The following is a 13651-nucleotide window of genomic DNA, read 5'->3' as shown; positions in this document are numbered from 1 at the left end:
AGCCAGAGGGAATGTTTTTCAGGTTGTTAAATCGTTGTAAGTCAACCTTGTCCTGCCCCCACAAAGCCAGCTCAAAATCTTCTGAGTTTTCTAAATGAATACAACAGAAAATGAATAGAAAGTTATAAATTGCCTTCTTCCATTAATTAAAAGTCCTATTCTTGTTCACTAAAAACTAAGAGGGTTTTCTCCCAGTTCCTATGGTACCTCATCAAACATACACACACATGCACACATACAGGCATGCACGCACAGAGACACACATGTGCACATAAGCAGTCTTCAACTGGGAAAGAATAACAGCATGGCATCCTGAAGTCTACCTGTGGATGGGGAGAGATAAGAGACAAGGAAAGACTAGATGCTGGTTACCTACCTTGTTTTGAATATGAGCCACAAATCCAATGTGGAAACTCCCTCCATCTGCTGTTCCCCTCCAAGCAAGTGGCGTATTACAGTTACTGCTCCTTCTCACTGTGAGGTCAATGTCAAGTAGTGGTTCCCAAACTTTTGTAGGCACCTGGATCATCTGGGGAGCTTATTAAAAAGATCTCTGATAGGGCATATCTGGGGTAGGGCCCAGGCATTTGTTGTCCTAAGTAAGCCCTTTTGATGATTCTGATATATGTGACCTTCTGATTAGTCTTAATAACCGAGCGCCACAGTGAACGTCTGAAATCCTGGTTCTCTGTTGATGCTGCATTTTGCTTTCTCCACCTCCCAAGCAAAGGTGGACTGTTTCAGGTTAACCTCAGACTTTTCTCTTTCTACAATTTTATTTCTATCATTTTCCCCCCATCCTTAAATTCTGAATTTCATGTTTCTCCAACCTCATCTCCTATTTTTATCTTGGAAAAAATTACTACTGGTGGACAAGCCCATGAGTCACAAGTGGCCCAAATGTCCTGGCATTATGTGCCCCCCTGGATTTGTTAATATGTCTGGAAGCTTTGGCAGTGGTGACAGAGATGACTACAGAGTTCAGTTCTATGTGGCTAGGTGTTTACAACTTTGCTTCCTATTAGCATCAGCAGATGCTTATTCTAATAATGAAGTAATGAAGAAGAAGCCTTCCTGGTTGTTTTGGTACTTAACTCTGGAAGAAAGTATCAGTGAATGATTGATAAAGAGGAGAAACCTTCCAGAATTGTATCCTACCAGTTTTTTTCTCTCATTTCTATCAAATTTGTCTTAGATACAAATGATATCTAATGATATCTAATGATATTTGTGTCTTATTGTCATAAGATAAAGGCAAAGGTTTTTTGCATCCTTTCCCTTCTTGATATTAGGAAACTCTCTTGCTATAATCTGCTTGCCAAGCCTTGCTTCATGGCTGGATAGTTGATCTATATTTCCCTATTTCAGACTTGGCACTGGTTTTCATGCAAGTGTATGTGTTGAACAGGAAATGGTCTTTGCAGATGCAAAGGAGCCAAAGATCTCTGCTGATTCCTAGCTCATCCTCTAGAGGATTTGTCTAAATCCATAGCAAATGTCTGCGTTAGAAAGCAGCATCTCTGATTCTCCCTAGACTGTACCTCTTTGAAGTCTGAGTGCTGTCTGGAGTCTGTCCTGTTTTCTGGGAATCCCCAGCATGTAGCACAGTACCCAGCAAGTAAAAACTGCATATTTATTAAGTCTTAAATATGTGTCTAATATTATGTGAACATCACACTGGGAGCAAAGAGAAAGTCCTACCAGCTTTCAGAGAGCAAACAGGTCAACATACAGCAAAAGAGTTGGAAATGTTCGGAGTTCTTAACAAAACAATGGAAGCTGGAAGACAATAGAAAAATACCTTCAAAATCCCGAAGGAAAGTGTTCTTGAACCTGGAATTCTATACCCAGCCCAACTGTTAATTAAGAATGAGATTAGTATAAACATATATTCAGACTTGCAAGTTCTTAGTATTTACCTCTCAAGAATCCTTTCTCAGCAAGTACTGAACAATATACTCCTTCAGAAAGGAAGGATCATGAATCAAAAGCAGGGGTTCCAATGCATCAGAGAGGTTGGGCTCCCGGGATGCTGGTGATCAGGTACAGAGCATGGCCAACGTGTGTTGGTGCAGGTTAGAAGGCTCCAGAGGTGTTCTTCAAAAAGACAAAACTGACAAGCTACCTGATACACCTGAAATGACAGACGATTTAGACAATGAGCAGAGTGTTTGGGGTTAAATTTATGGAAAGTCTAGATAACTAAGCAATTGAAAGGGAGAAAATTATTAAAAACAGGGACAATAAAATATACAGGAAAGGAAAAAATCATCATAATATACTGCTTGCCTCAGCTGTGATTAGTGTTTACATAATCATAACAACAGAAACAAAGAATATTGATACAACCAAAATTAACTCTATTAGGAGGAAGGAGGACAGTTAGGGTGCTTGTAGATGGTTGAACACTGGAGTGAAAGTGAGTGGCTAGTCCACTGTTTTCCAGAGTGGCTAGTCCATAGGTTTGCCTACATCTGAGAAGTCAAAAAGTAGCAATATAATCATTTTATTTAAAAAAACAGAAACAAATACACAAAAGAACCAGCCCCCAAAATTGAAATTGGTTGCTGTGAAAAATAGGGGAGGATGTTGGGCTACCGTTCTTTTCTAGTAAGCTTTTTAGAAATCTTTATATTTTTGAACCATGAGCAGATATTTTTTATATATAAATAAAAGCCAACAAACCAACAAAACATTTGCATCATATGGACAACAGCTCAGATCGCACAGGATCACGGAAACCTCTTCAGTGAGCTGCAGTCAGTTCATGCACAGGGAGCTCTCTCTTCTTTGTAGCTCCTGGTCACACCCTCCAGAAGGGAACGCCCTCTCTTCAGAAGGTGGTACATGAATGGCTAGGAGTAAACCCATCATCTGTTCAGCTGGGCGAGTGTGATGTTTTCATGCAACTCTTACTACAACTGTTGACCCCAGAGACATTTGCCATGACCTAAAAAAATGTCATTAAGGTTTCAGCTATTTTTATTCCAAGTAATGTACTCAACAAACATCCTTCCATCTCCCCAGGGCCTTAGCCCTTCCTAAAACTCCCCAAATCCCATCCAAGAATGATTGAAGGGGGAAGGTCAGCAAGAGAAAAAAGAATCCAGTTGTCTCATTAATAACACATCCCGTGTTGGTGTTGGTAATGGGAATTTGGACATGGCATCATTGAAAAGAGCTCTCTCTTGAGCATCACTGAAATGACCCCACTGGAAACGACTGTCTGACTGTGTTACAAGAACTGGCCTTATAAACACACCATCGGCTATTTTGGGATACCAGGAAGCCTTAAAAGCACATACATGGGAAAAAGAATAAACAAGGACATCCACTGGTCACAGGAGTCAGAGTACTTTTGGTGCTAAGACTCCATCCTGCCTTGTCATTTGAGAGCTGTTTGGTAGCAGAACAGCGTAAGGGAAAATGTTCAGGTTTGCGATCATATCAATATCTAACTCCTTTATGACTGGTTCTGTGACAAATCCTCCATGTTTCATTTTCCTCACGCATAAAATGGGAATAACTATTTCGTCATAGGATTACTATAAAGGTAAGATGGAACCACTGTTATTAATTAATTATTAATTCCTGAGCCCCGCATCTTCATTCATCTTTGATGACTTGTACAGAAGATATCACTTGGCACACAGAAGATTTTCAGGAAGAATCTGTCAAATTAATAACATACATTGAGTGGATTAACACAGAGCCAGATATTGGGAGATTAGTACTGACCCTCGTCTTCGTTCCTTTCTCCCAGCAACCTTCACCCTTTCCTTTCAACCATGAAGAAACTGAGAACCTCAGATGTTAAATGGTGTGTGTGAGTTAATGGCAGAAATTAAATTTGGACTAAGGTTGACAGATTTGGCCAAAATATATATATATACAGGACACCCGGTTAAAGTTAAACTTCAGATAGATAAGAAATAATATTTGGGACATAACACTAAAAAAAACCCCTGTTGTCTCTCTGAAATTCAACTTTAAGTGGGCAGCGTATATTTTATCAGACAGCTCTAATTTGGATGAAAATCCTGTCTGAGAGTGCAGGATTCATTCCAGTTGATCATGCTGGTCTAGAGAAGGCAAGTGGTGAGAAGTCCAAGCAGTGGGAGCCCGGCTGGGAGATCAGGGAGAGGGAGGCCCAGATGTGCACACACAGGATACATCTACACAGTAGGGTGTGCCTGGTGGAAATGCGACACCCCTGCCAGATGGTAATGGATGTGCCTGGATGGGAAGAGCATTTGGCACACTCCAAAGAATCCGCAACTGATTGCTAATTCCCCATCCAGTTGGCAGCCCACCTGTGGTTCTCTCCAGTGTCCTGAAACACAGAGCTCTGAGAGGAGCCACCTCGTCCATCATCTCTGCTTTCCTTTCCCTCTGGGGCCTGTATTATCAAGTTTATGCATTAGATGTCTCATTCCTTATCTGGATTATTTACAGAGAATGTTGTAGGTTATGTGTTGGTATTTCGCAGATGAGGTAGCAAGGCCAAATTTTCCTTAGCTGTTCAAATCTGTGCTTGTTTCCTGGTGAACGCAGGGCTGTGGGGTGGCTTCAGAATCAGTCTTTTGGGTGACCCTGATGAAGCTTGGTGGGAAACCACGTAAAACTGCATAACAACATCTCTGTTCTTCCCCGGTAACACACGCTGTCCATTCAGTCCAAACCAGCATAGTCACAGTGAAATGCTCCCCACTGTTCTCAAAATCCCCCATGAAATTGACAGTTAGTACTCAAGAACCAGGGGCGACTTCTTCTGCCCAGAGACACGTTTGCACTGTGGAGCTGTCAGGGGATGGCTGTAAAACAGGGTTATGCTTGAACCACAGGTAAGAAAACAAGTTAGTACGGGAGCAATCGAAACTTCCCTCCTGCCAAGAAAGATCAACAGAAACTATGAGTAGGAAAAAAAAAACACAACAACAACAAAAAAACCTTCAAGGTAAGTGGAATGGTTTCGGCTTAAAGAAAGGCTGATTGTTTTCAAAAAAACATCCATAGACCTGGCAGCGATTATTAAAGAAGTGATTACTGAGGATAAGGAAATGGAGATTTCAGATGAATATGCAAATAACTAAAGTTATGTTTAATGCAAAGAAGTAAGCAAACAGCAGAAATAATTAAAAGCTGTTAAGGCATATGTCTGTTTGGCTGGCACATACGTTATTAAAAACAAGAGACTCTAAAGCCAGTTGCCTCTAAGAATCTGTCTTTGCCACAAACCATTTCCATGAATAATATGTACAATAATATTTTACACCCATGGAGTGCCTTTCATCAAACACATCAGGGTTTCCACACTCCATCTCACTCTTCAGTAGACAGCACTCACTGTGGAAGTAACTCACCTCTGGTCTCATTGAAAGCAGCTGGCTTCGGTTACCTGTTCCAGCCAATGTTAGTGATCTGCGGATGGACCCCAGGACACCAGGGGTCCATCAAATTTTTTTGATTTGGCTAAAGTTAAGGGAAATGATGGGAAGGGTGCCATATTAAGTACCAACTGCTCAGAGGGTCAACCTATAAGAGACCAAAGTCAGTTAAGATTATGTTTATTTATTTATTTTTTTAAAATAAATTTATTTATTTGCTTTTTTGTTGTTTCTTTTTGGCTGCATTGGGTCTTCATTGCTGCATGTGGGCTTTCTCTAGTTGTGGCGAGCAGAGGTCACTCTTTGTTGCGGTGCGTGGCCTCTCATTGCAGCATCTTCTCTTGCTGCAGAGTGAGGGCTCTAGGTGCATGGGCTTCAGTAGTTGTGGTTTGCGGGCTCTAGAGCGCAGGCTCAGTAGTTGTGGCGCACGGGCTTAGTTGCTCCGCGGCATGTGGGATCTTCCTGGACCAGGGATCAAACCTTTGTCCCCTGCATTTGCAGGCATATTCTCAGGGAAGCCCTTAAGATTAGGTTTCATGGCAAATAACAAAAGCCCAAATAACAGTGACTTCAGCAAGTAGGATTTATTTCTGTCTTATAGAGATGAAGTTGAGGTGGTCATTCCAGGATTGACATGAGGCCTCCGTGACTCTCCCATTTTGTAGAGCCGCCGTTTATAACAAGTGGCTTCTACCCAGTCAAGAAGCTGGCTCAAGTGTCCTGCAGTCCTCACACCTGCACTCATCCAGCTGGGAGGATGAGGGGGGAAGGAAGGGATGCCCACTCCATGTAAGGTGGTTATTGGAAACTACACATACTGTCTCACTTATCCTGTCAGCTGGAGCTTAGTCACCTGGTAACATCTAGCTAAAAGGAGGCTGGTGAATGTGTTCTTTATTCTGAGTGGCTATGGAGCTTCTTGAAAATCAGGTCTCTGTTACTAAAAAGGAGAGTACACATATTGAGGAGCAACTAACTCCATCTTTAACAGGACCCTACAGCTTCCCCAAATCTATTGTGTCTAGATGCCTATTAACTTATGTATCAACACATGATGATTATTCATTGAGTGCAGGGACCTGAGTATAACACAATCCCCAATATGGAGTGACCCATTCATTTTTCCTGGAAGAGATGTAAAATATAAGCCATTAGAGCTTTAGATGATACACTCAAATATATACTTACAATCCTTGATTAATGAATTTAGTTACTGATTTATATTTAAAATCACTTATTATAAAAGGTAACATTAATTTAAGAAATAATAATTTCCACTTATAGTTTATGAAACAATTATTAATAAACTGTTCACAGGTATACTTGACATCTGTCTCTCCTGAGCTAGAGTTTCTAACAGTATCTATGAAGGTAAACTTTGAATTATCAATGGAGTTCTTTTCAATTATTATTTGAATCATCACAGTCAACCACCACAATCATCATGGTGATTGTATCTATTTAGGTTCTGTGCGGTTCAGATGATAAAGTAACACATGAATTCTTGATCTTGCTAAATGAATCAGGAGTCACTGGAGATCAGAAAATCAATTTGTTTGAGTAGTCACATACCATCATCACTCTGAAAAGAAAAACAGGGTGCTAGTGATCTGTTGGTCATGCTGTATAAAGGGAGGTAACTGAGAGCAGTGCTGCATGTGACTCAGCATCTGCCTTTCATGGTGGTGTCAGAGGGATGGTGGGGCTCATCATAGCAGTTGCTCTTGATGGAATCATTCTTGAAATGTTAGAGGAGCTTCAGCATTTAGAAATTTAAATTTCTAATTTTATTATATTTGATATATTTTATTATAAATTAATTTAAATTATTTATCTATACTATCCATTAGATAGTCCAGAGCAGTGATTCTCCGATTTGCCTGGGTATCGTAATCACTTGGGCAAATCTGTTTTAAATCACAGACTCCCAGGCCCCACCTAAGACCTACTGAATGAAGATTCCTGGGACAGGATCCTGGAATCTGCATTTTTCCAAAATTTCTGAGGACACTTTGAGGCAGGCAACCTGACATTATTCCATGGACTGGGATTTGGGAAACATTGGCTAAAACTTTTGAGAATGATCTACTCAGGGTTTGGGGGATGGGGTCAGAATTCAGAAGGCAAGACTCTTTGGCAAAAGTGGAGAAAAGGGCACTTGAATAAATAAGATGTGATTTAGAAGACCTATGACTAGGTTTATTTTGTTTTCTGTTTTTTTTTTTTAAACTGCTGTGAAAGGTTGTTTTTACAGCAAGCATATTCCAAGTGATGCCTCTAGCTTTACTTCTTCTCAGTATCTCCAACAGCTTTCCTTTCCCTTTGCGTGCTCTCTTGTGTTCCAGTGCCCACCTCACTAAGTAGGCTCTTAGCTCTAGTGTATTATAATGTCTCTCTTCACTTTTATCAATGCACCATCGAATCATTGGATGTTGATTTAGAAGTGAAATTTGGCAGAGTTCAACTGCTCATTTATAAAGTGTGCAGGGTATCAAGGAAATCAGTTACTTCATACATCAAAATCTCAGAAGGTGCTCCCACCACGCCCACCCCATGCCCAACTTATCTGATAGTATATCACAGTTCAAACATGAAAAAGTTAGACAGTGAATGAATGTGAAATTTGTGTAAGGTTATCTTATTCTATTTCCTAAATTAGAATTGATTTAGAATACTGTCCAGAAAACCCAAGATAGAAATTTTTACTGTCAACCAGGTTACAGAACTGGCCATTTCATCTTCATCTAGTGATAAAGTTTCCCTTTATGTTCCTCACCTTGAGCGACCATCAGAACAGGCAGGAGCGTGTGAGTGTGGTGGAGTACGGAAGCTTAGGAGACATTTAGTAAACTGCACCTCTGCACTGTGCAGAGCAAGACCTTCTGTTATCTAAGCAGTGACCTACTCAGACATCTTCCTGTTTACAAGAGGAAGGCAAAACTATATCTTAAAGCATTTCTCTTCCTTTCTCCCTCAAAACCCTCTACTTCTTTGTGGTATGTGATAGCTATCTCCCATGCTTCCTAGCATCTCTCTCTTTCTCTGAAGACTGGCTCCTCACCTGGAAAGCCCTATTTCTGGGTTTGCTCATCCATCTACTTTCTCCTTAGCTGCCACCAAGCAGCTGATCACTGGTGGACAAAGTCACCCAAGGCTTCCTTGTAATTTTAAATCCACAGATCTCAGGTGGGCACTTTCTACCACCCAGCGGTCCTGGCTGTTTGCTTGGTTTGCCTTCCTGTTTGCTTTCATAGTCTATAAGATCTTACAGATCAGATCACGTGACCCTTCCTTGGTTTGCTCTCCCCTCCGGCCCATGCCCTCTCCTTACTTCATTGCTCAGTAATTTTGGAATGAGTTTCTAATCTGGCTGTCTCCAATTTCTTGTTGCCACCTCCAAATCACTTTCCAGTGCAGTCTGACCTGTACCCAATTATCACTGAGACCTTCTTCCCATGCCCATGAGCCATTCCCTGTGCTGTTCTCTCACCATAGCAATCAGCATGGTGGACCACTCTTCCACCACCTCCCTGTCTTGAGCCCCTGGAACCTTGCTCTTCTGTCTCCTCTGCTGATTTTTCACTCCTTCCTGCAGACTCTTTCTCCTCTACCAACTCTAAATCGTGGTCTTGGGCCCTCCTCTCTCTCCTAAGTTCACGTTTTCCTAAGTAATTTAATTCTACTGTCTCTAGGCTGATGATCTCCAAATCTCTGTCTCCAGACAGACACCTTGGACTTTCTTCTTGACACCTCCTTCTACATGAATAATAGACACCTCAGAAATGATATTCCAAAACAGAGCTCTCAGTTTCTACTCCTTGCTCCAAAATCATCACTTCCACGGTCTCTCCATTTTCATCTTCTGAGATAAAAACCAAAGTTTCCTTCTTGATTTCACATCTTCTTTCAACATGTTTCACATCTTCTTTCATACATGTGTTTAAGGGGAAAATAAGATCATGTATAATAAAACTGTTAGAAATTCTAAGCAAAAATTTATGTTAAACTAAGGAAGAATTTTATGAAAACTCACAAAACCATTATATATGGTGACTGAAATGGAAAAGTTATAATGCTGACAGTTTGTATCAAATTAAGAGAGTAAAAAAAATTTCAGTAGTAGCCCATACTTAAAAATAACAGAAGTGGTTGCTTATGCTAATTGGGCATTTCAAGAGAAGAAACCTAAACATGATCTGCATTTAGATTTCAGAGGTGAGTTGCATAAAGGAAAGAATCTTGAACTGTACCTTGAATCACATTAATTTGCTCAAATCACAGGACAGCATTGAGCTTTTTAATGGGATATAATTAAGTTTCTTCCTGGAAGTTTGATGATGCCACTGGGTCAGTGCTTTTTTTTTTTTTTTTTTTTAATAACCTGACCTCAAATACCTTTTCCCCTGCTCATTCTAAATGCAAGATAAAATAACAACAAGGGTTGCCTTTTATGTCACCATAAATCACATTCAAAGATGATAGGATAATGGCAGGGGAAGAGAGAGATGTAGAATCATGCACACTTTGGCATAGAAGAGGCTGGGACAGTGATTGCCAACCTGTGGATTCCTGATAGCTGTAAAGGAATGTATGTGGGAGAGGAGGGTATGTTGTGTTATAAACAGAAGACCACAAATCTGTATATGAGATACATTATCTCATAGATATGTATTACTCTCCTCATTTACATTTAAAAGTGCTACAGAGTTTATAGCTGATTTCGGAAATTATATATTTTTAATGATATTTAGTAAATAATTGCAAAAAATTTTAAACACTCTTATGAGTTGGTTCATGAGATTTTTGAATATTCTCCACAGATGTATTTGTCATTTTATTTCTATTTTTTATTTTTTATTTACTTTTTAAATTGAAGTATAGTTGATTTACGATGTTGTGCTAATTTCTGCTATACAGCAAAGTGACTCAGTTATACACATATATACATACTTTTTAAAAATATTCTTTTCCATTATGATTTATCCCAGGAGATTGTATGTAATTCTCTGTGCTGTACAGTAGGACCTTGTTGTTTATCCATTCTAAATATAATAGTTTGCATCTACTAATCCCAAACTCCCAGACCATCCCTCTCCCTCCCCCTCTCTCCCTTGGCAGCCACAAGTCTGTTCTCTGTGTCTGTGACCCACAGGTATATTTGAATTCATACCTCATGCCTTAAAGCAGAATAAATTTCAAATGAATCCAAGACATAAATGCAAAATACAAACTTATAAGAAGAAACCACAAGAAGATATTTAAAAAATAATCCTAGAATGAGGAAGACCTTTTAATATGGCATAAAACCAAAAAGCTATGAAAAAAAGTTTTGAATTGTGTTAAAAAAAAACGCAAACTATCTACACGTTAAAAAACTACCGTAGTCGAAACACAACTGAAGAAGCATTTGTGATGCATATTATAAAGGGATCTTTTTAAAAAAAATAAATTTATTTATTTTATTTATTCATTTTTGGCTGCGTTGGGTCTTCACTGCTGCATGTGGGCTTTCTCTGGTTGCGGCGAGCAGGGTCTACTCTTGGTTGTGGCACGTGGGCTTCTCACCGAGGTGGCTTCTCTTGTTGCAGAGCACAGGCTCTCGGTGCGCGGGCTTCAGTAGTTGTGGCACATGGGCTCAGTAGTTGTGGCTCACAGGCTCTCGAGCTCAGGCTCAGTAGTTGTGGCACATGGGCTTAGTTGCTCCGTGGCATGTGGGATCTTCCTGGACCAGGGCTCGAACCCATGTCCCCTGCATTAGCAGGCAGATTCTTAACCACTGCATCATCAGGGAAGTCCCATAAAGGGCTCTTTTCATCAATATATAAAGAGCTCCTAAAATCAATAAGAAAGGGCAGGCAACTCAATAGATAAAAGAGCATAGTTTATGATAGAATAGTTTAAAGGCAGGAAGTACAAATAGATCTTAAATAAGTGAAAACATACTCAAGCTCACTTAGAATAGTAGAAGTACAAAGTAAAACCTCATAGGAATATATTCTATCATATTCTTAGAGAACTAAGGGTTTAATGCACATTCTCCTGGCAAATACATGAAGTAGAAACTCTGTTACATCACTGATAGAGTATAAATGGGTGCATCTCTATGAGATGAAATTTAGCACTGGTTTAAAAGTTACAGATGTATATGCCATTTTTCCCTAGCATTTCCACCTTAAAGAATTTATCCAGCAGATGTAATCCACACACCTGTGAAATAGATTATCTAATGGGTTACTTATTGCAGCATCATTGGTCATAACAAAAGACTGGAAATAATCTAAATGTCCATCACTAGGTCAGTAGTTAAAAAATCTGTATGGTAGAATACTGTGTAGCTATAAAGAATGGTGACTCTTTTTGTGGATATATGAAACTATCTCTTGTTTCATACTGTTAAATGAAAAAAAAGCAATATGCAAAATAGCAAACATAGCATGTTGCCAGTTGCACAAGAGAGGAGAAAACAATCTGTCCTTTTGTACGTGGAGAACATAGCTCGGAAACTAAATGAGAATCTGATGGCATGGGTTGCCTCTGGGGAAAACAGGATGGAGAAAGGGAGTTTGTACTGTGTATCCTGATACACATTCACATTTTTAATAAGTTGGAAGAGCCTTATGAAGCAGAGCATGAGCAGAAGTGTTTGACAACTGCATCTCTGGTCCATTGCCGAGTTTTGAGCCCTGATAGTGATACTAAGGGTTTGGGAGGCAATGTGGTTTGCTCTGGGTCAGGCAGCTCAGTAGCGAGGTTCAAGCAGGCCCCTACACTCAGTCCAGGCCTCTTCTCCACTTCAGGTTTTGGGCGGAAAGGTGAGTAGAGTAGGAATGGCTAATCCCAGCATTAGAAAACAGCCAAAAAAAGCATGACAGAAAACATGGAGATCAGAAAACGTATAGCATGTCCAGGGACCCGGTGGGTGGAAGAAGGAGGTAGCATAATGTATAAAAGAGTCAAAAATAGGTGAGCCCAGAATGCAGTGGGGGAGGGGTGGTGAGAAGGACAATGAGGGAATGGAAGGTTCTTCTGTAGAGTCTGGACTTTTTCATGTGTGGTCAGTGGGGAACTGAGGATGGGCTTTTAACTTATGACTAATGTGAACACGTGTGGACTTGGATTTGAAGATACTGTTCTGATTACAGTGTGTGAAATGGGCTGATGCCAAAAAGACCAAAACAGGCAGGATTGAGCCAGAATGCTGGTGGGGATGCAATATTGCATGCATACTTAAAAAAATGAAAGTTATTATTTCTATACTGTGTATGGATAAATGAGGGCTAATAGCTACATTAGTCTTAGTAACACATCCAAATAACTTTTGAATTGCTGCATAAAATCTGTGCATCCCTGCAGGTGACTTGGTTTGGAAGTATTATTGCTAAAGTTCATCTGAACACCCACAGGCATCAATGCTTCCAGTGCCCACCATGCCATCAAATTACTTTGTCTCTTTCTTTATTAATTGTGTGCTATTGTGATAGTTAATTTTCTGTGTCAACTTGGAGGGTATTAATGAATGAGATTCACATTTAAATCAGGGGACTCAGAGTAAAGCAGATTGCTCTCCCTGATGTGGGTGGGCCTCACCCAGTTAGTTGAAGGCATGAATAGAATAAAAAGACTGGCCTTCTCAAGCAAAGGAAATTCTCCAGCAGATGGCCTTCCAGCCTTCAGACTTTATTTGTGCCACTGGCTCTCCTGAGTCTCTACCTGCTCACCCAAACTGCAGATTTAGACTTGTCAGCCCCCATAATTCCAGGACCAGTTCCTTATAATAAATCATCTCCTATTGATCCTATTGGTTATTGGTTCTGTTTCTCTTAAGAACCCTGCCTAATACAGCTCTAACACCTCATAATTCCTGCATCCCTGATAAGTGGATTTTTTTAGATAGTTAAAGCTCATTTTTTAAAGCATTTAAAAAATGCTCTTTAAAGTGGTGACATCAAAACATGCAGAACATGGTATATATGTACAATGGAATACTACTCAGCCATAAAAAAGAATGAAATTTTGCCATTTGCAGCAATGTGGATGGACTTGGAGGGCATTATGTTAAGTGAAATAAGTCAGACAGAGAAAGACAAATACTGTTTGATATCACTTATATGTGGAATCTAAAAAATACAACAAACTAGTGAATATAACAAATAGAAGCATATTGACAGGTATAACGAACAAACTAGTTGTTACCAGTGTGGGGGAGGGGCAGTATAGGGGTAGATGATTAAGAGATACAAAGTATTAGGTATAAAATAAGCTAC

Source organism: Mesoplodon densirostris, chromosome 4 (assembly GCF_025265405.1).
Source record: "Mesoplodon densirostris isolate mMesDen1 chromosome 4, mMesDen1 primary haplotype, whole genome shotgun sequence".
Taxonomy (NCBI): Eukaryota; Metazoa; Chordata; class Mammalia; order Artiodactyla; family Ziphiidae; genus Mesoplodon; species Mesoplodon densirostris.
This window is presented reverse-complemented; position numbering follows the sequence as displayed.